This window comes from Rhipicephalus microplus, chromosome 3, assembly GCF_043290135.1.
Source record: "Rhipicephalus microplus isolate Deutch F79 chromosome 3, USDA_Rmic, whole genome shotgun sequence".
NCBI lineage: Eukaryota > Metazoa > Arthropoda > Arachnida > Ixodida > Ixodidae > Rhipicephalus > Rhipicephalus microplus.
In genome coordinates this window covers 104,524,259-104,545,020 of record NC_134702.1, presented here as the reverse complement: position 1 = coordinate 104,545,020, position 20,762 = coordinate 104,524,259, and the positions used below count along the sequence as shown (strand labels likewise).

The following is a 20,762-nucleotide window of genomic DNA, read 5'->3' as shown; positions in this document are numbered from 1 at the left end:
TGTAGTACGAGTTCTGTACGAGTTCTTTATATATCTATGTCATATTCATTGGACATGTCACGTGTAAATATTCTCTTTAATATTAGAAGCTTATCCTGAAAACTAGGTGAGTTAAATAAGTGCTTAAATTTAAAATTACAACATCATAATAAAGAACTTATTCAGTTCAACTCTCTGCCCCGCCACGGTGGTCTAGTGGCTAAGGTACTCGGCTGCTGACCCGCAAGTCACGGGTTCGTATCCCGGCTGCAGCGGCTGCATTTCCGATGGAGCCGGAAATGTTGTAGGCTCTTGTGCTCAGATTTGAGTGCACGTTAAAGAACACCAGGTGGTCGAAATTTCCGGAGCCCTCCACTACGGCGTCTCTCATAATCATATAGTGGTTTTGGGACGTTAAACCCCACAAATAACATCATCAGTTCAATTTTATCTTTGCCGGGCAACCTCATTTATTGGTATTATTTGGATCGTAGTTCAAGGAATGCTCTTGAAACATGGCGTTGTTGAGCCTTCCGCTTTAGTAAAAAAAAATGTATTCTCGTGGTGTCACCCACCGCGACCACTGGCTTCCGTAGCAACTATCGCACACAGTGATGATTATTAAGAACTAGAAGCTGACTAATAATCATTCGCACACACCCTGAAGCCATCAAACCTGCTATGACGCCTTCAGATAGTATGCGAAGGATTATTCATCAGCTGTCAGCTCGTAATATACGTGTTACGTGACGCCAGCTGGCAAAAAAAAAGCGTTCCACACTCGCTGTAATCACTGCTGGCGGCACTGACTGACGCTTCCACCTTTAAACGAACATATATACCCTAATATGTGGAAGGGGGGCGACCGCCACCGTATGTCAGTGGTAGAACATTGGAGGTGTTACTCGAAGGCCGCTGGTTTGGACCCAGCAGCCAACGGCAAGTCATATCTTCGTGTACTTTTCTTTTGGCTCATTTGCATTAGAATTACGTCAAATAACAGCCCCTACACTCTCCTTGCCATAAATAACGCAGAGCTTATCACACATTCAGAGGTGTTACTGCGAAAAATGTTAGCGCAACTTGGTCTACGTTGATGTAGGTGAATGCGAGAATGACCGAAACATGGCGGCAGGAGGAACGAATATTTAGAAGAACTCTAAGGTCTCTCTCACTATACGCACAAGAAAAGCAGAAGTGGCGGAGTCAAGTGGCTATGACGCTAACATCCACAAAAGCCGAACTCATAGTCAGCGATTCCTAAATCACAGTAAAAAAATTATGCTAAGCACAGTGCTAAACCGGAAGCGCCAAGAATTGTAGCTATCGTTCGAGACGAGCTGGTTGTTCATATTGTATGGGCGCCTGCTCATCTCAGTGGATGCCGAACCATTGTGATATTGCTGGCAATGATCGAACCGATGAAACTGCGCAATGATCTCATGAAGAAGACCTACAAATGCGCGTACCGCTCTCTAAAACAGACGTCACGTGACAACTGCAGTCGCCCGCTCGTCGCGTCGCGCTTCTCTAATGGAATACGCAGAGTTTGCGCATTCCTGAGTTCTGCGCATGCGCGATGACTCTGATTCGACCAAAATAGACTAAGCCTAGCACAATGTGATCATTGCATCATTTTTTCTCGCGCCAACATGAATGCTTTTACAGAACCAGACCGTATTAACTCATTCATAAGTGGATATAATTCTATCATTCATTTCAATGCTAGGAGCCTGCGTAAACACTTGAATGAAATCCATAATCTTTCTTTCCATAGTAACTCTTTTTCGATTGCCATAACAGAAACATGGTTATCAGTTCGTGACAGAAATCTCTATTGCTTCCCAAGAGAGTACACAAAGCACTCGCTCGAATCACGGAGTGGCCCAAATTCAGAGACGTCCGCCAAAGTGAAGCCCCGGAACGCATAAAAGGAATGGACAGCCTCGCCAAACGACCACGTGCGACGCACAGGTAAAGCAGCAGAGGAAACGCCTGCCACAGACTCTCGTCTTCTTCACATGTGGGATGCACACGCAAGCCTCCTGCATAGATGGCAGAAGCAACACTAGAACAAGAAACTGCGTCACCGCATACAGACCCCTTCTGGGGAAATCGAGCGACACAGTACCTACCTCGCCCGCTAACAATGGGGACAGCTGTGCAACGGACTCAATGGACAGCTAGACAACAAGAAGACGTGGCACCTGTTATGCCACTTACTCAATCCCGACGACTCGGAAAGAGCCGCACGGCACAGACTTAAGCGACCTGTTCACCAACACCCTCAATCAAACGAAGGCCTACTAACCAACCTGGCGGACAAATACATCAACCAAGCACGCCAATCAGCGACACCACTACCACCCTATGGAGGTAAACCAAACCCAACTCTTGATGCCAACATCACAAAGCCGAAGTGTATGCAGCCATTCTAAAGCTTCGCACAACTTCGGCACCAGGTCGAGACAGCGTCTCCAACAAAACAATCCGCTACCTGGACGCAAGGTCAGTAACTGCCCTCACTGAATATTTCAATGACTGCTGGCATGCCGGCAGCATACCAGAAGAATGGAAGCACGCGAAAATAGTGTTTATACCAAAGCCCGGAAAAAAGGCATATTTATCAAATCTTCGCCCCATCTCGTTAACTTCATGCCTTGGCAAACTTTTTGAGCATGTGGTCTTGGCTCGGCTAGAAACACTTGCAGAAGAGCAATACCTTTTCCCTCCAACCATGCTTGGTTTTCGCGTCCACTTATCTACTCAATACGCCCTGGTACAAATTTACCACGATTTATTGAAAGATCCTGTACGTGCGGGCACGCGAGCAATGCTAGGCATTGACATACGCAAGGCGTTCGATAACGTGAGACATCAAGCGATAGCCCAGCACGCGGTTTCAACAAACCCTGGATAACGTATTTACAACTACGTAAGCTTCTTCTTACAAAGCCGCACTGTGGAACTTTTCCCTGAATTACAGCAACGCCATGAAGCGACCAGCCCTATCCAACAAAAGGCACGCCACAGGGAGCCGTTCTTTCACCTTTCCTCTTCCACCTTGTGATGAGCCAACTCCCACAGTTATTAGACCACATACCCAACATCCGACACACCTTATATGCGGACGACGTGATGGTATGGACCACTACCGGCTCCGTACGACAGATCGAGGAGGCACTGCAACGCGCCGTGGACAGTGGCCGAATACGTCGCGCGTGCGGGTTTTGAGTGATCAGTGGAGAAATAGGAACTCATCTTTCTTAGTCCTCCTGACTACCATGACGTTGAACACCCGCCACTACCAGCCATCACTCTCAGGAACGCCGGATTCGAAATACCAATAGTGCAGCACATGTGCGTTCTCGGCCTTCACGTACAAGCCGGCAGGAGCCATACCATCGCACTAGAGAGGTTTGCGGTCATCGTCACTCAGACTGCCCGTCTGTTAGGAAGAATCTCTGGCGGAAACATGACATGAAAGAAAATTAATTTCTCCAGCTGTTGAATGCCTCCGTAACCACAAGAATCACTTACGCCTTACCGTACCTACGACTCCTCAAGGCTGAAGAAGAAAAAGTTGACAGACTTATTCGCACAGTCTACAAGATCGCCTTGGGCCTCTCCCGCACCACATCGACCACGCACCTCCTCAGCCTGGGAATTCACAATGCAATAGATGAACATATCGAAGCACACCGAACTGCCCAAATTGAATGATTGCGTGGTAGTAAAACTGGAAGATGGATACTCCAACGTATCGGCATCCCCTCGTCACCAAGCGGACAAGACTTGGTCTCGCTACCACCCCTCATCAGACGGCGCTTCATTGTGCAGCCGTTGCCGAAGAACATGCTGGCCGGCATTCATGGCGGTAGACGATCGGCCCGCGCCAGAAACCTTCACAGTACCTACGACATGAACACTAAGGCGGCTCACGTCGACGCGGCAAGATATCCAGTCCCAAAACAGGCATATGCTATCAATGTCTCATCGAAACGTACCCCAGTCGATAAAGAGCCTACCACGATGTGCACAGGCTCCATATGTACACAGGATCCAACCGAAGCCGAAGAAGCTTCCATAGCACTCGCCGCAATAGCCGGATTAAAAACAATGATTAGTGGCTCCAAATCTGCCATCACCCGATTTGCCCGTGGCACTGTTTCCCCAACCACGGCGCGAATACTCCGTCCTCTGCCCCAAACGGCACGCAACGCCTCAGTCGACACCACTTCCAGCAGCACCGACGATGACGATCCCCGTTTATTTCAGCTCATCTGGGTCCCAGCGCACGCAAGAAACCCGTGTAACAAAGCCGCCCACAGACAAGCTCCAGGACTCGTACGCCGAGCGGTGGGCCACACTTCGGACCACGATACCGCAGCCACCGAACCATTCATCACCTTTCACGACATCACGCAGTACTACAAGCTATCAAGGCAAACCAGACAACCCCCGCACCCGCAACTAAACAAAGCTCAGAAAATCACTTGGCGGCGGCTTCATATACCCAGCCTTATTCACATCTACGTGCGCCCTTTGCAAGACACAGCCCACAACCTTGTACCACATCATCTGGGGATGCAGCAAGAACCCTCCCCCCCCCCTCCCAAACTTCCTAAGACAGTCACCTTCAAGTGAGGCCTGGGAGAGGATCTTCACGACTACAAGCTAGGACACCCAGCTCCGGGCCATCTGACGCGCTGACGAGGTGGCGATCAGGAATGGCCTGACAGCTCTCGCCACTTAATAAAGTGGTTTATTGCTTCCCAAACTATAACTTGGAATACTGTAATAGAACAACTGGCAGTCATGGCGGTGCGGCCATTTATATATCACCTGATCTTTCTTATATTAGAACACATGATTTGCACTTGCCTGTACCTAATTGCGAATCAGTTTGGATTGAAATTGCTAATTGATCTCCATCTTGCGATCAGATACATTTGATATTTGTCTGCTTTTACCGATCTCCCCCAGTCGAAGCTATTTTTTTCTAATCTTGAAAATGTGCTACATAACACTTCTCTTGAGAATAAAACTGCCATTTTAATGGGTGACATCAACATTAACTAACTTAATTACACTTCACCTGTTATTATTATTTACACTAGTCTACTGCAAAGCTATAGATTGGAATCCTTAATTGATGTTCCTACACGGCAAGTTCCCAGTGGTGCTGGGAGGCTGATAGATCATGCTTTCTCCAACTCACTAATATCTTCTCAGGTCAAAGTGCCCGTCATTGACACTACTGATTATTATCTTTTGCTCTTACGCTTAAATCGACAACTACGTCCTTGTACTCTTCGTCATTCCAAATATGCTCTGGATAAAGAAAATTTCACAACCGCCATACTGACTTAAACTGGACCGAGGTTAAGTCTTGTACTGAACCCCAGAAAGCGTTTTCTATTTTTTTTTCTTCAGTTATAACGCATATTCAAAAGTTCACTTGCAAATTGAAATCTAACAAATATTATAATTTTCACATAACCCGTGTATGTCTCAAAGGCTATTAGCCTCACTTCTCTCTTCAGAATTGAAAGGAAAAAAATCTTCAAAATCTTCAAATCAAAGCGCAAAATCTTCAGAAGGCTGGAGTAGGTATTTTTTCTCATCAGCTTATTTGGTCTTTTGCGCTCAAACTGCCTGACTTCACGCCAATTTATCTCGCAGAATTCTTGGCTATTACATTAGCTCTTCGAAAACTAAGTTCTCAGCAATCAAAAGCTATCATTATTTTGTGTGTTTTGTCTGTTTGTACACATTTACCATCCGCAAAGCCATCTGCTCTTCTCAGGATATTTTGATCTCTCGTACCGCATAGCCTATCAGAAGTTCGGTTTACTTGGGTCCCCGGGCATGCTGGAATTGTACTAAATGAAATTGCTGATTCGCTCGCTTCGGCATTTTTAAATTTCCCGGTGGTGCTAGTAGCTCCACAGTTTCCTTTTATTACTGCCGAACGATTCAAACGCCTGTTAATCTTAAAAACCAACGAAATGTCGCTCCTACAATCTGAAGAATTTCGGCACTTGCAATTCACATAGAGCACAGCAAAATGCCTTTCCCGTCAATGTGAGGTGACCCTCACAAGCTTTCGTTGTAGAGTTCCTTGGTTAAATTTTTATCTCAACAAATCAGGATTTTCATTAACTAACCTATGTGCAGTTTGCAATGAACCGGAAACAATAGATCACTTTCTTCTCACATGCCGCCGCTTCGCCTCACTGCGCCGAATAATTCTTGAAAGACCTATTGGTATTCTCGGATCGCCAGTCAATACATCCATCCTATTATCGTTTGCAGCCAGTCAGTTGGGCGCGGGCCACAGTGCTATTCTGTCAGTGCTACATAAATTCATTCAGGCAACCGGAAGCATACGCTGCTAGTGGTACTGCCAGATATATCGAATTATTTGTCCCCCTTCTTTATTTTTGCTAATTTCTTTTATGTATTCTGGTTTATCGAAGTGTGTTGCACTGTTTCACCTTTTTTAAAGAAACATTATTATTGTTCTTATCGAATTTCTCGCTTTTTAGCACGCGTTGTATAAAAATTTTCCATTATAAGGTACTATGTGGCCAATCTCTTTTATGGGTATGAGCCAAGATCTTCTAGGCGAAAAGACAAGACAAGACACAGGCTGTTGACCTAGTCAGTGGCGTAAAACCTCAAGAATAACAAAGGAGGTGGGAGCACCAGTCAGGCTATGGTAGCCATTCCGTATTTTTAATGTGGGTTGTATTTTTATTAACACGATAATAAAATCACGATTTGAAGTAATGGAGAGAGAATAAATGGTAGAAAAGTAAAAGTATAATCAGTCCAGAATAAGCGATTTCATAACCAACACGTGGGAATGGGATCAAGGATACTGAAAGAGGAAGAGAAAGCAGAAAGATAGCCCATCGCACAACATGCACACAAGCAGGCAGTCAGCGATAATACATCTATATGGTGTAGATCGAGACGCCACTGTCAAAGCCACTGGTCCAGCGGCTTTTGCAATTGGCGTAGTCTCACACAGTTCATGGGTTATGAACATAGGTACACACTAAAAAATAATCAGCCTTTAAAAAAGTTGAATGCGTTGTACCTAACTGTCAAGTAATGTAAATATGTGAGGCGCTAAACCTAGAGGTTAATGGCGCACACTAGCAAGGGATGTCCCCCAGCCTAAACAGGGGTCCACACCCCTATGACCCCCTATGATTCACGCCAATGGACCTGCAGGTGCAACAAGAAGAGATGAAGGTATGAAGCTTCATTTCTAACGGCATGTGGAATACTTTTCAACTGTTTCAATGATAGTAATGCTAGATATAATGGTTACAGATGGGGCACCCATGTTCGAGGATTGCGCGGATGATTGATTGAGAAGTTAGCAATGTCATTTCACGCGAAGCGTCTTGCAATGTACTGTTTAGGCAACCAAACTTCTTCAGTGCTTGTTTATCCAATATGCCTTGGCAGCATTATGTGAGATGTTGAGGTAAAGCAACGGTAATTGAATTGAGACACCCGTTAGTGGGAGAAGCCCATAAAGGAGCAATTTCCGCTTGCAGAAACAAGGAGACCTTTTTTTTATTTTTCACAGAATTAACTATGGTTTTTCTTCTTTCTCACCTCCTGCAAAATGGTGTAAACGAATCTTTAAGTAAATCGGGGTCAGCATTAGTAGAAATTACACTCTTCATGTGCAGTCGTCAGCACATAATAATTGGTAATTCCACAAGTCTCTTACTAGGATCACGCGTTTTAGGTTATGTGTAATTACCAATATTCTGTGTTCTGCTTCGTGCCCCGCCGCGGTGGCCTAGGGGCTAAGGTACTCAGCTGCTGACCCGCAGGTCACGGGTTCGAATCGCGGCTGCAGCGGCTGAATTTCCGATGGAGGCGGAAATGTTGTAGGCCCATGTGCTCAGATTTGGGTGCACGTTAAAGAACCTCAGGTGGTCAAAGTTTCCGGAGCCCTCCACTACGGCGTCTTTTATAATCATATGGTGTTTTTGGGACGTTAAACCCCACATATCAATCAATCAATGTGTTCTGCTTCGTGTGAATCGCGATTGGTAATATTTGACTTTTGGGCTTGTTTTGCTCGCCTGAACTCATGCACGAAAGTTTGAGAATGGTGTACTGACTGATGATCATTTTGCGAGTGGCTAATCAGAATAACCTTCAAAAATGAATTTATTTATGCATAAGAAACAGTTAATTGTTGCACGATGCTTTCCATTAGTTAAGGCACTTAAACAGCAATGCTTTGCGAATTCTTCTACAGTGCAGAAGTGCCTTCTTTCAGGCTTATCGCACGCCGCCGCTATCTTTCGCAGCCATTGTATCATATGCAAGTAGAATCATACGCAAGCGTTGATCAATTGGAAACTTAGACGGAACCTCCATCCCCAAATGTTTAGCGTTATCTAAGCGAGCTCAGCCAAACAATATCATTCGACACTTCTGCGCGGCAATCGACTCGGACCAGCCCTTGAAATGAAGCAGGCAAAGCTATTAACTTTGGAAGAAAAAGAAACATAAATTGTGCGTAGACTGGCACAGCGTTAAATTGGCCTTCCGTCTGGGCTAACGTCGCCGGTGATGTAAGTTTGACGTCAAGTGAAACAGAATAAAAACACGACCGAACATTTTGCTATTACGAAGCCCCTGCTAGTCAATGGTCTCTGGCGCTATGTTGGTGCCCAAGCCGTGAAAGAGTCTCACAGGCGGCTTTAACTGCAGAGGTGGCTTGAACCGCCAAAGGCGCACTCGGCTAAAACGGCGCATTTATTGCTGTGACGTAGTAAGTACCCCTACACTTATGCCTAATGAAAATATTATCTGTCTCCGCTCCCTTACTCAGTCTCTACTTCGCGTCGCGATGGGGAATGGAAAATCATCGTGGAAAAACAGGGGTTATGTAATAAAATAGAAAAATTCCGGCGTCGCACTAGATCAGCCAAGCTCGAAGGAAGTGCGGAGTTGTACGACCTCCTTTGTTTTTGCTTATTTTTATCTCTGTCTATACCTCTCTTTCTTTCTGTCTGTTTCTTGTTCCGTTTTCGTTTTTGTCTATTGCCTCTATTTTCATTTTTATCCTTCTCTCTCTATTTTTCTTTTTCAATCTTTCTTTCTTTCTCTTCTCTTTTTCTTCATATATTTTCCACTTATCGTTTCATATTTATTTAGCCTTGTCTCTATCTATTACTTTCTCTCTGTTTCTTTTCCCCTTATGTCTTGCTCTCTCTTTTCTATTTATTTTTGTGTATCTTTGCTTCTCTGTCTATGCATTTCCTCTCTCTACCTTTTTCTGTCTTTGTTCCTTTTCTTATTCTCTCTGTTTTCTTTCTATCCCTTTCTTCTCTCTGTGCATTGTTTTCTATTCCGTGCCATAAACTGTGCATTGTTTACTATTCCACGCCAGATTAATCGATTCATGTTGTGGAAACAATATCAATGGGAACTAGCAGACAGCAATGTGAAGGAAAGTTTGTTAGCTCTAATTATTACTGTGCCTAACGAAGAAAACGGACCCTTCAATTTACACTTTTCTCTGTTCTGCGAACGAAGCAGAAGATGAAGACGATGAAGAGGGCGCGTGCAGAATCAACGCTGAGAGTTTTCTGTTCACTCCACACGGTCTAACGGTCAGCTGAAACAGCTGCGCTGTCAAAATGCACTGCATACCTGCGTGACTGCCGTTTGCAAGGCACCTCGTCCCATTTCTTTGTTTTGCCAGTGCGGACAGCCTACAGAAAAAAAAAATAGGCACCTCCACCCCCCACCGCCCCCGCAGTTGGCACTCTCTCCCAGATAAGACGGCGTATGTATTGCTGCGACGTAGGAACAACTCCTCCACTCATGCCTAATAAAATGAGATGTAAATATGGAAATATCGCCTTTGTTTTGAAGTGCAGCGCCCTCTGATTACAATAGGCTGCGCTGCACGTCGGAAAAACCACACAATCATTTGAACAGTGTGCCGGTAGATGTCACCTCTCTTCCAGCGCTAACCGCACGTGTTCAAAAAACTCAACACGAGACCGTGCACCCGATGCTGGGAATAAGTTGCTCGAGTAGACGGATGCTGAATGCATGCCTAGTCAAGGCAGCAAGCACGCTAGCGGCGCGGTGGACGATGCTTACGAATGCAAACTAACCTATATTACGCCGGCTTGTCACGCGTAGGAGTGCAGCGCAGGTGAGTATACTTGGCTCCATATGCACGTTTTTACCCGTTGCGCAACTTAAAGCTATCCGGAGACGCGCCACTTCGAAACAAAGCTGACACAGGACGCGCGTCGGCGACTTCCGGCTCAGAGACTGACAAACCGAGATGTCGGTTATGGGCGTCGACCACGAGGTCTTGCTAACTCATTTTTCGCACACTCGTTTTACTGGGCGATAACCTATACGAGTGGGCTAAATCTATGCGCCTCACGCATACAGCTCATATAATAGAGGCAGCGCCAGGATTTCTTCACTGAGGAAGGAGGGGTGGGGTGTTGGAGAAAGCGAGTTCCTCCAGGGGCGCGGGGAGCGGAAAATTTACTTATGCTCTTCAATAAAAGGGTGTGTGTGAAAAGTTCAGAGAGAGGGGGGGGGGGGGGGAGCTGGATAGGGGCTCCAGCAGTGCCACCGAGAAAGAATTCCCTCTAGGTAGTGTTGGCTCCAGCCGCCAGTCTTACCCCACGTCAGCGTCACCATAGGCCCACATTACAGTTCGCCTCCTTGTGTGATCTCATTTGCGCGAAGTTCCTATCGCATTCATCCCTTTCTGTATAGATATGGCAACGAACTAATTAGCTTTAAGGACTTTTCACTTAGCTTCACTTTTATTCCATGTCATTGTACCACTATTCAATTCTTTTTTTTTTTTTTGCCTCCTAGGAGCGTCTATTATTGAATAGCGTGCTCTTAAGGATTCGGCACATTCCATCAGCCTTTACGCTTAGAAACTGGATGCTGGACGTCTTGCTGGACTAAACATACAATGTTCCGATATATCTTTAAGGGTTAACACGAAATCTTTTTAATTCTTAACGTAAGTTGCCGAAAATGACCGTACGGCCTGACGTACAGAAGAAAAAAAATCAAAATTTACACCACCTTGTCTTAGGCGAGTGTTGAGTGACTATGCTGGTCTGACTAAAGCACTTTTACATCATGCGGAGTTTGCAGAATAAACTCGTTAGTTGTCTTCTATAGTGACGTCTGGATGAAAAGAACAGCTGTAGAACAGCTGGAAAAGATGGCTTTCTTCAACTATCGCAGATCTAGTCTAAGTGAGGAATTGTAAGATGCTTGGCAAAAGAAAAGAAAACAAGGCAATGCTTAGCATGTTGCAAGTTGTAAGCCCTTGTTATATATATATATATATAAACATATATATATTGTGAAGAAGAAAGAGCGTCGTTGGCAAGCAACATCGCCACCGCTTGGGTACTGAATGCTGGGCTTCGCTCGCTCGGCTCGTGCTGATCTTGGCCGCCATCTGCTTGACCGTTGCTCTTGCACGATCGTGTTTCTTCGTAGAACCACCGTCGCAACAGTCGTCAATAAACCCTTTTTCAATTGGTGGAAGGTGCTGACATTCCCCGTCGCCTGAACCTGGGTGCTGCCATTCGCCGTCGCCTGAACCTGGAGCTGCGCAACCGAACGCTACCTCCCATCATGGCTACCAACAACGCGCAACCTGGCTCTTCCACTCCATCCCCCAGCAACCCCGGCGTTCTTCGTTTGCGAGAGCCCAAGGTCTTTAGCGGAGCTGATGAGACCGACGTGGAAGACTGGTTCGCTAACTATGAACTGGTGAGCGCTAACAACAAGTGGGATGACGCGGACAAATTGACTTACGTCATCTTTTACCTCACTGACGTGGCCGAAATGTGGTATAACAACCACAAAAACGACATCACGACGTGGTCCATCTTTAAAACCTTGTTTGCTGACGTTTTTGGCCGACCCGCAGTCCGCAAGTCCAGAGCCGAACAACGCTTGCGGACTCGCGCACAAAAGCCAACAGAATCTTTCACCAGCTACATCGAAGACATTATTGGTCTTTGCAACCGTGTCAACACCACCATGCCCGAGTCGGAGAAGATTCAACACATCCTCAAAGGGATAAATGACGGTGCATATCAGCTGCTCCTTGCCCGTAATCCTGCCACCGTTGCGGAACTTGTCACTTTGTGTCAAAGTTTCGACGAGTTGAGCAAGCAGCGCGCCCTGACTCGCCCATTTTCCTCACACGCCGACTCACTCTCCAGTCTCACTTCTGTTCACGACCACTCACCAACCCTGCAAGAGATTAAAGACTTTGTGCGTGAAGAAGTAGCTCGGCAACTGTCGTTGATTCCCTTCACGCAGCAGCCGCCGTCCTCTCGTCTGCCCTCACCACTCCGCGACGTTATTGCAGAAGAGGTAGCTCAGGCTGTTCCCGTCGCTGCCCACCAGCAGCCTGTGGCCATGCCTGTTGCCCATGCGCCGGCTATGCAGCCCGTGGCCGCGCCCCTTACGTATGCCCAGGTGGTACGTAGCAGACCCCGCCAGCAGAATTTGCCACCCATGTCTTCAGTCGCTCCCCAATCCGCCCCATTTTCGACACCTTGGGCCGCACCACGAGTCAGCAATTCCTGGCGCACTCCTGACAATCGCCCGATCTGCTACGCCTGCGGTACTCCAGGACACGTGGCACGATATTGTCGCCGTCGCTTCCAACCACTCCGCGACGCTACTCGGCCGTTACCGTATGACCCACAGCCCATGCACATACCTGCTCCCTATCCCTCACCGCAGTATGGATGCACTAACTTTCCTGAGTCTCGGTCACACCAGCCTCAAACTCACTCTCCCCGCTCCCCATCTCCTCGAAGGCGATCACTGTCCCCAATGCGTCCTAGACCCGCTTCCTCCAACCGGGAAAACTGAACGCCGCAGTTCCAGAGGCAAGAACTGCGCCGTCGTCGAAATGCTCAAGTCCTCGCACTTCACCAGCTAACGTCGTCGCTATATCTGTCGATGGTGTTTCTACCTTTGCCCTCGTCGACACAGGTGCTGCCGTTTCTGTTATAGCCGCCCAGCTCTGCCGCTCCCTACGCAAAGTGACCACGCCGCTCTCTGGACTATCGCTTCGTACAGCTAGCGCACAACAAGTTCGACCTCTTGGCACCTGTACGGCCCGCATATTCATCCAAGGCTCTATGTACGTTGTCGAGTTCATCGTCCTATCGGTGTGCTCGCATGACATTATCCTCGGGTGGGACTTTCTGTCAAATCATCATGCCATCATCGACTGCGCACGCGCTGAAGTTCAATTTTCGCACCTGTGTGACGAACCTTTGCACGAAACCCTTGAGCGGTCGCCAAAACTTGTCGTGCGTGAGGACACTGAAATTCCGCCAGCCTCTCTTGCCGTTGTCCCGGTTTGCTGCGATGACTATAACGATGCTACAGTAATGTTTACACCTTCCGACATTTTCATGAGCCGCAGAGCCGTTTCCTTGCCTTTCGCTACACTCGACGTCACTGCGGGCCGAAGCAATATTTTCGTCCACAACCCCCTTTCTGCACCGCTTACGCTACTTGCCGGCGAATGTCTCGGTCGAGTGGAGTACCTCGATTCCTGTTTATTCCTTAACATGCCAGACGAATCGTGCAGTAGCGCCTCGACCGAACTTCATGCCCTTTCCCCACTGGAGTGCTCATCGAGTGACACCTTCTCGAGTTCCATCGCCGACACCTTAAGTGCCCATGAACGCGCCGAGCTTCTTAATCTCCTCCAGCACTTCGCGAATTCATTCGACGTTTCTCAGCCGCAATCGGGTCGGACTTCCGCAGTGCACCACTACATTGACACCGGTTCGCACCAGCCATTGCGTCAAAGACCGTACCGTGTCTCTGCTGCAGAACGTCACGTCATTAACGACCAGGTCGAAGAGATGCTACGCCGTCGCGTTATTCGACCATCGCACAGTCCTTGGGCATCTCCTGTCGTTCTAGTTCGAAAAAAAGATGGATCGATTCGATTTTGCGTCGACTACCGGCGATTAAACAAGGTGACGCGGAAAGACGTCTACCATTACCGCGCATAGACGACGCTCTTGACAGCCTACAAGGAGCCGAATTCTTCTCCTCCTTAGGCTTACGATCTGGATACTGGCAGGTTCCTATGGCAGAAGCTGATCGCCAGAAAACTGCGTTCATTACACCAGATGGCCTGTACGAATTTAACGTAATGCCATTTGGTCTTTGTAATGCTCCTGCCACGTTTGAACGGCTCATGGACAACACACTGCGTGGACTGAAGTGGTCTGTGTGTCTATGCTACCTCGACGACATTGTCGTTTTCTCTCCCGATTTTCCTACGCATCTGCTTCGGCTCCAACTGGTTCTGACGTGTTTAACCAACGCTGGGCTCCAACTGAACCTTAAAAAGTGCCGCTTCGCCGCGCGAGAGCTGTCCATCTTAGGGCACATCGTGTCCAAGCATGGTGTTCGACCCGACCATGCAAAACTGCGAGCAGTCGCTGAGTTCCCGAAACCTACTACACTGAAAGAATTACGCAGTTTTGTCGGACTATGTTCGTACTTCCGGCGCTTCGTGCGAAATTTTGCATCGATCATGTCACCACTGACCAACCTCCTACGCGGTGATGCAGACCTTTCATCCTGGTCTTCTGACTGCGACGTCGCGTTTGCCACGCTCCGTAGTCTGCTAACATCTCCTCCAATTCTTCGGCATTTCGACCCAACAGCTGCAACGGAAGTTCACACAGACGCTAGTGGGGTTGGTCTAGGCGCCGTCCTCGCCCAACGCAAGCCGGGCTACTCCGAATACGTCGTCGCTTATGCGAGTCGCACACTTACTAAAGCTGAGGCCAATTACAGCGTCACTGAAAAAGAGTGCTTGGCGCTAGTGTGGGCGCTTCGCAAGTTCCGCCCTTATTTGTACGGTCGCCCATTCGACCTGGTAACGGACCACCATGCACTTTGTTGGCTCGCCACATTGAAAGACCCTTCTGGCCGCCTAGCTCGGTGGGCACTGCAAATCCAGGAGTACGACATTCGTGTCATCTATCGCAGCGGACGCAAGCATTCTGACGCCGACGCCCTGTCGCGTTCGCCTTTACCTCCCGACTCGGCCTGCGGAACCACTGGTATCGCCATCGCATCTCTCGACCTCGACTCCTTTACCAGTGAACAACACAAGGACCCGTGGATCGCTTCTCTTTTTAACTGCCTTTCTGGATCGTCAAACACTGCGGTACCACGATCTCTCCGACGTCAAGCTGCTCATTTCGCCATTCGTGATCGGCTACTACACCGACGCAACTACGCCCCCGAAGGTCGTAAGTGGCTCTTGGTTGTCCCGCGCAGCTTGCGATCACAAATCTGCGCCTCCTTTCACGACGATCCCCAATGTGGTCATGCCGGAGTTTTCAAAACTTACGAACGCATTCGCCATCGCTTCTACTGGCGCGGAATGTATAATTTCGTTCGAAAATTCGTTATGGGCTGTCCTGACTGTCAACGTCGCAAATCACCGCCTTTCCACTCGTCCGGTGCGCTTCAACCGCTTCCGTGCCCTGCCAAACCTTTCGATCGGATCGGAATTGATCTCTATGGCCCTCTACCGACAACATCAGATGAAAATCGGTAGATTATAGTCGCTGTGGACCATTTAACACGCTACGCTGAGACCGCCGCCCTTCCAAGTGCCACTGCGCGGGACGTAGCATCCTTCATCCTTCATCGCTTCATATTACGACATGGTGCACCTCGAGAACTACTAAGCGATCGAGGTCGAGCCTTCCTATCAGAAGTCGTCACGTCTCTGCTTTCTGAATGCCATGTTGTTCATCGCAAGACCACGGCATACCACCCGCAGACTAACGGGCTCACGGAAAGATTTAACCGCACCCTTGGCGATATGCTCGCCATGTATGTGACATCCGATCATACTAACTGGGATCGCATTCTTCCATTCATTACGTTCGCATATAACACCGCGGCACAGTCTACCAATGGATTTTCACCTTTCTTTCTTCTTTATGGACGCGAACCATCCCACACCATCGATACTCTCCTTCCATACCGTCCTGACGCATCCGAATGCCCATCTGTGTCCGAAGCTGCCCGAAATGCGGAAGAGTGCCGTGAACTCGCACGCACCTTTACGTCTCGAGAACAACAGCGCCAGAAAGAAAACAACGTCGACTCTTCACAAAGCCCCAGCTATTCCCCGGGATCACTTGTATGGCTGGCTGTTCCTTACCAAACCCCCGGCATTTCCTCAAAACTCGTTCCAAAGTACGAGGGCCCATACCGCGTTTTGCAGCAAACCTCGCCGGTGAATTTTCTCATCGAGCCACTTTCCCCATCTGACGACATGCGCCGGCGTGGACGTGACATCGTCCACGTCGCCCGCCTTAAGCCATATTATAGCCCTCTGCCTCCAGACTCTTAGGTCGCCAGGATGGCTCTTTTTCGGCGGGGGCAAATTGTGAAGAAGAAAGAACGTCGTTGGCAAGCAACATCGCCACCGCTTGGGTACTGGGTGCTGGGCTTCGCTCGCTCGGCTCGTGCTGATCTTGGCCGCCATCTGCTTGACCGTTGCTCTTGCACGATCGTGTTTCTTCGTAGAACCACCGTCGCAACAGTCGTCAATAAACCCTTTTTCAATATATATATATATATATATATATATATATATATATATATATATATATATATATATATATATATATATATATATATATATATATATATATATATATATATATATATATATATATATATATATATATATATATATATAAAATTTATGCATTGGTGGTAAACATAACTGTATCTGTTGAAACTAGCGACGCAAGAGGTTTCAACTATAGTGCATCGTAATTGGAATATATTTCTACATTGTCAATATTGGCATCAATAGGTTTGTTAGCAACCGAATTGATATTGTCATGCTGCTGATTATGTGCTGAATTTTTTTCTTACACGTCAGTTTTCACTATATTAAATTCTTTCTAAAAAATCTACAGTCGTTCTTAGGGGTTTCTTTTTTCTCGCATATAGAAACGTATTCCAAGTTCTGCGTTAACAAAAGAATGCTCCCTCTGATGTCTGTCCTGCGGCAACGCATGCGAAATTGGCCGCAAGCATCTGACTAGGCATCCGTTGTCTTACGTCCAACACACTCTGCTAGCGGCCCCACTCGATTGATTAGCTACGTCAGCACACGCGATGTTGAATGAATGCAAGCGTGGATTCGGAGTTGTTTGTAGGCGCAGCCACTTTTTTCGTTCGTGCATAGCGTAACTTTAAATACTTAGCACCCGCAACGTTGGCGGCTGGCAGCTGTGCGTGTTCTCCGCACCGCGTGCATAAGGCTTGCGCACCTGCAGCTGCAAAGCACGGTTTTGTGAACACTCCACCACGCCAGCCCCCGCCAGCATGCAATGTTACGTGATTTTCCTCGTGACGGTGTTTGAAGGCACAGGTTTCATTCTTTTTTCTTTGTTTTGCGTGACGCGAGAGACTGCAATGAGAAGCATGCAAGCAAGCAGGGAGTTCTAGCGATTAGGCGGTTGACGCTCTGACAGCACTCGTCTCTTTATCCAGGTTAGTCATATCTTTGTCTTTTCCAGGTTCGTCGCCAATGTCAATTGCATTTGACGCGCCTTGCTTCTGTAATTTGCCATTGGTTACTTGTTCCAAACTCTTTCAAGCTCCGACATCATCGCTTGGTAATTAGTTAGTCTGTTTTATGTCAAATGGGGGAATGGATAGATGGATTAACTTTATTTAGTCCTTCGGAACGTGCTTTAGCACGTTTCAGGCCGCTCCCACGTCGGAACAGAAAGGCCAAGTTTCTCTGTTGCATTGGGCTCGCTGGACTGCCCGTAGTTGTTGTTCGAAGTCCGGAGTTGCTATAACACCCGCCCATTCAGACAGCTTGACAACTTCCCCACAGCGTAACGTGGGGCACCCTTAGGGCATATGCTCCAAGGTAGCTACATCGTGTCAGTAGGAATATGTATTAGTTGGCTGTATTAAAGAATAAAATGGGCGAATACCACTGAAAAAAAAGACTGCTGTTAAGAATCGAGCATGAAACTAAGAAAAAAACACAAGCAACGAATTTTCAGCAAATCACGACAATGAGACAAATGCTGGAGCGTATACTGCTGTAGTTTTATAATCTTTTCATGAGCACAATGCAGGCACATAGAGGCAAATTTTGAAACATTTTTTGTTTAGGTTCATTGTCGAATTCACTCAAGTTATTTGAAAAGCTGATTATTATACAGTAAGAAACGATGCATGTTTGGTGAACTTGAGTTTGTTTCCCAAAAACTGGTTTTGCCACTATTAGTACGTTTTGTCACAGTAAATGATGGTTAGCTAAGAACCAAAATTCATCCGTTCATTCAGAATCATCAGCTCTCGGTGAATATTGAGATAGGAAGGAGCATTTTCATTGTACTTCCAAGTTTATTTTGTGCTTTCGTTCCACTGTGCCCAGCTTTTCTTTCTGCATCACTCGCAGAAGTACCATGGTCTTCTACGAGATCAAAAATCTTGTGATTATTGATCCTCCCGCAGTCCGTGGAAGTTTCGTTTAGAGTTTTTCTTCATAACAGACACTGACATACAATTCAATTGCTTCGCCTATTAAGGTTGCCTCGTAGTTCGTAATCTCCTTTGAATAACCCTAGTCACGGTCTGTTACTATCTGCAAACGCCTAAAATAGTGCTAGGTTTCGTCGAAGCAAGGTAGTTTGCCCAAACTTTGGCGTGTGCCATTCATAAGTCATTGGATCAATGTTCGCCACTGGTTACTTAGGCGATTGAAAAAAGAAGAAAAAGCAGTTGAAATTGTCATTGTCATCAATTTTGGATTCATTGTTTTTACTGTCACTGTGGACAATATAAGATTAGTGTTTTTGAATATTTTTGATATAACCGATTTCCCAAACAAAATAGCAGGAACCCATGCACTCTTGAAATTTGGGATATCAAATCTGCCATTAGAGCTCCTTGCTAGGTTACCTAAATTATTCATTTGCTCACACTGCAGTCGTAGTACAAACATATTTCGAAAGTTCACAAAAAAAATGACCTTCAACATTTGAAATCAAGCCCCGCCGCGGTGGTCTATAGTGGCTAAGGTACTTGGCTGCTGACCCGCCGGTCGCAGGTTCAAATCCCGGCTGCGGCGGCTGCATTTCCGATAGAGGCGGAAATGTTGTAGGCCCGTGTGCTCAGATTTGGGTGCACGTTAAAGAACCCCATGAAGTCGAAATTTCCGGAGCCCTCCACTACGGCGTCTCTCATGGTTTTGGGAAGTTAAGCCCCACATATCAATCAATCAACATTTAAAATCAAGACGACGACGTCATTACCTCACCTGCGAGACTTCGAGACCATTTCTTGCAGTATGCAAGTCAGAGTCGCTTCTAAATTTTGCAGATATCCAAATCAGGCAAACGATAACTGACAAGTGTTGACTGTTTCTCTGATAAGTGCTTGACGTATCTGAACCTGTTTAAAGCGTTTTTGTGGCTCCGCTATCAGTGTTTGGCACCACGTGACATTAGAGGCGTAGCCAGAAGTTTTGTTTTTTCGTAAAGATGGGGGGGGGGGGGGGGGGGAATGCACCCTATTGATATCAAGGAGCAACCTTCTCGATAAGCTCCCCGCTCTATATGTCATGGCAAAAAAAAATTCAGGTGGGGCTAATTAAAGAGTGAGCTAACTAGATGTCTTTGTTTATTTCTTTTATATTTCTTTTAAACCTGGTATGCTTATATATGCAGGGAAAAGTTTTTCTCACACGTTCATTTTGGCGTTTCTTTTATCAAAAATGAGAATGAAGTTTGGAAAGGGCGGGCGTTGTGCCACCCCCTGGCTACACCCCTGTCTGACACCAAATTTATGACGTCACAATCGTGCGCGCCAAAGCTTTCATAGACACCCATTACCCCATCAAGTGTTCGGCAATGTTGATGTGTAGCAATACTTTGACGAGGGCTGTGCGATGTTCGAAGGAGTAAAGCATAATCCCATAAAGTATCCGCAACGTTCTGTGAACGTACATCGCACATTATATCTTTAGCCAATGGTGGCGATAGTGCCACTCATTGATGTCACATTCGGCACACAAGAGAGAGAGATAAAGCTGCAAAGAAAGGCAAGGAGGTTAACCAGACGCATATCCGGTTTGCTACCCTGCACTGGGGAAGAGATGAAGGGGACAAAAGAGGTTGTAGAGAGATAAGAAGGTACACACAATCACGAGCACACTCGGGGGAGCCCACGCAGTCTACAGGCGGTCGCTCAGGTTTGTTGACATTAAGTAAAGTAGGAGTGCTTTAGTCGCTTTCTGCGCTACTGAGGCAGCTGCCAAAGGTCCTAGAATCTTCTGCACACAAAATGGTCTGGAGTCAAGTTGATTCAAAACCATCCGGAGCTGGCATCGCTGTGTGTCGTAGCAAGCGCAGCTGCACAGGACGTGTTCAATGGTCTCTTCAGCTCCGCAGTAGTCATATGTAGAGGGGTCTGCCATACCAATGCGAAAGGAGTACACCTTTGTGAACACAACACCCAACCAAAGGCGGCATAACAGTGTCGCATCGGAGCGGGAAAGTTGTGTTGGTAGCTTTATCTTGAGCGAAGGATCCAGTTCATATAATTGGAAGCTGGTAGACGACCAGAACGTGCGTGTAAGATCTCGGGCCAGCAGGTAAAGTTGTCTTGCTGCATCA

At 47.0% G+C, this 20,762-nt stretch overlaps 1 protein-coding gene and 1 long non-coding RNA gene across 2 annotated transcripts in view; one reads left to right on the top strand and one right to left on the bottom strand.

Moving 5' to 3' along the window:
• Positions 1–20,762, bottom strand: part of LOC142803859 (uncharacterized) — a 220,117-nt gene that overhangs the window by 180,248 nt on the left and 19,107 nt on the right. The window lies entirely within an intron of this gene.
• The window catches only part of LOC119171800 (uncharacterized), a 69,354-nt gene continuing 58,641 nt past the window's right edge, over positions 10,050–20,762 (top strand). Inside the window, exon 1 of the mRNA XM_037422666.2 lies at positions 10,050–10,192. The gene's annotated coding sequence lies outside the window, so the exon portion shown is untranslated. The remainder of the gene's footprint in view (positions 10,193–20,762) is intronic.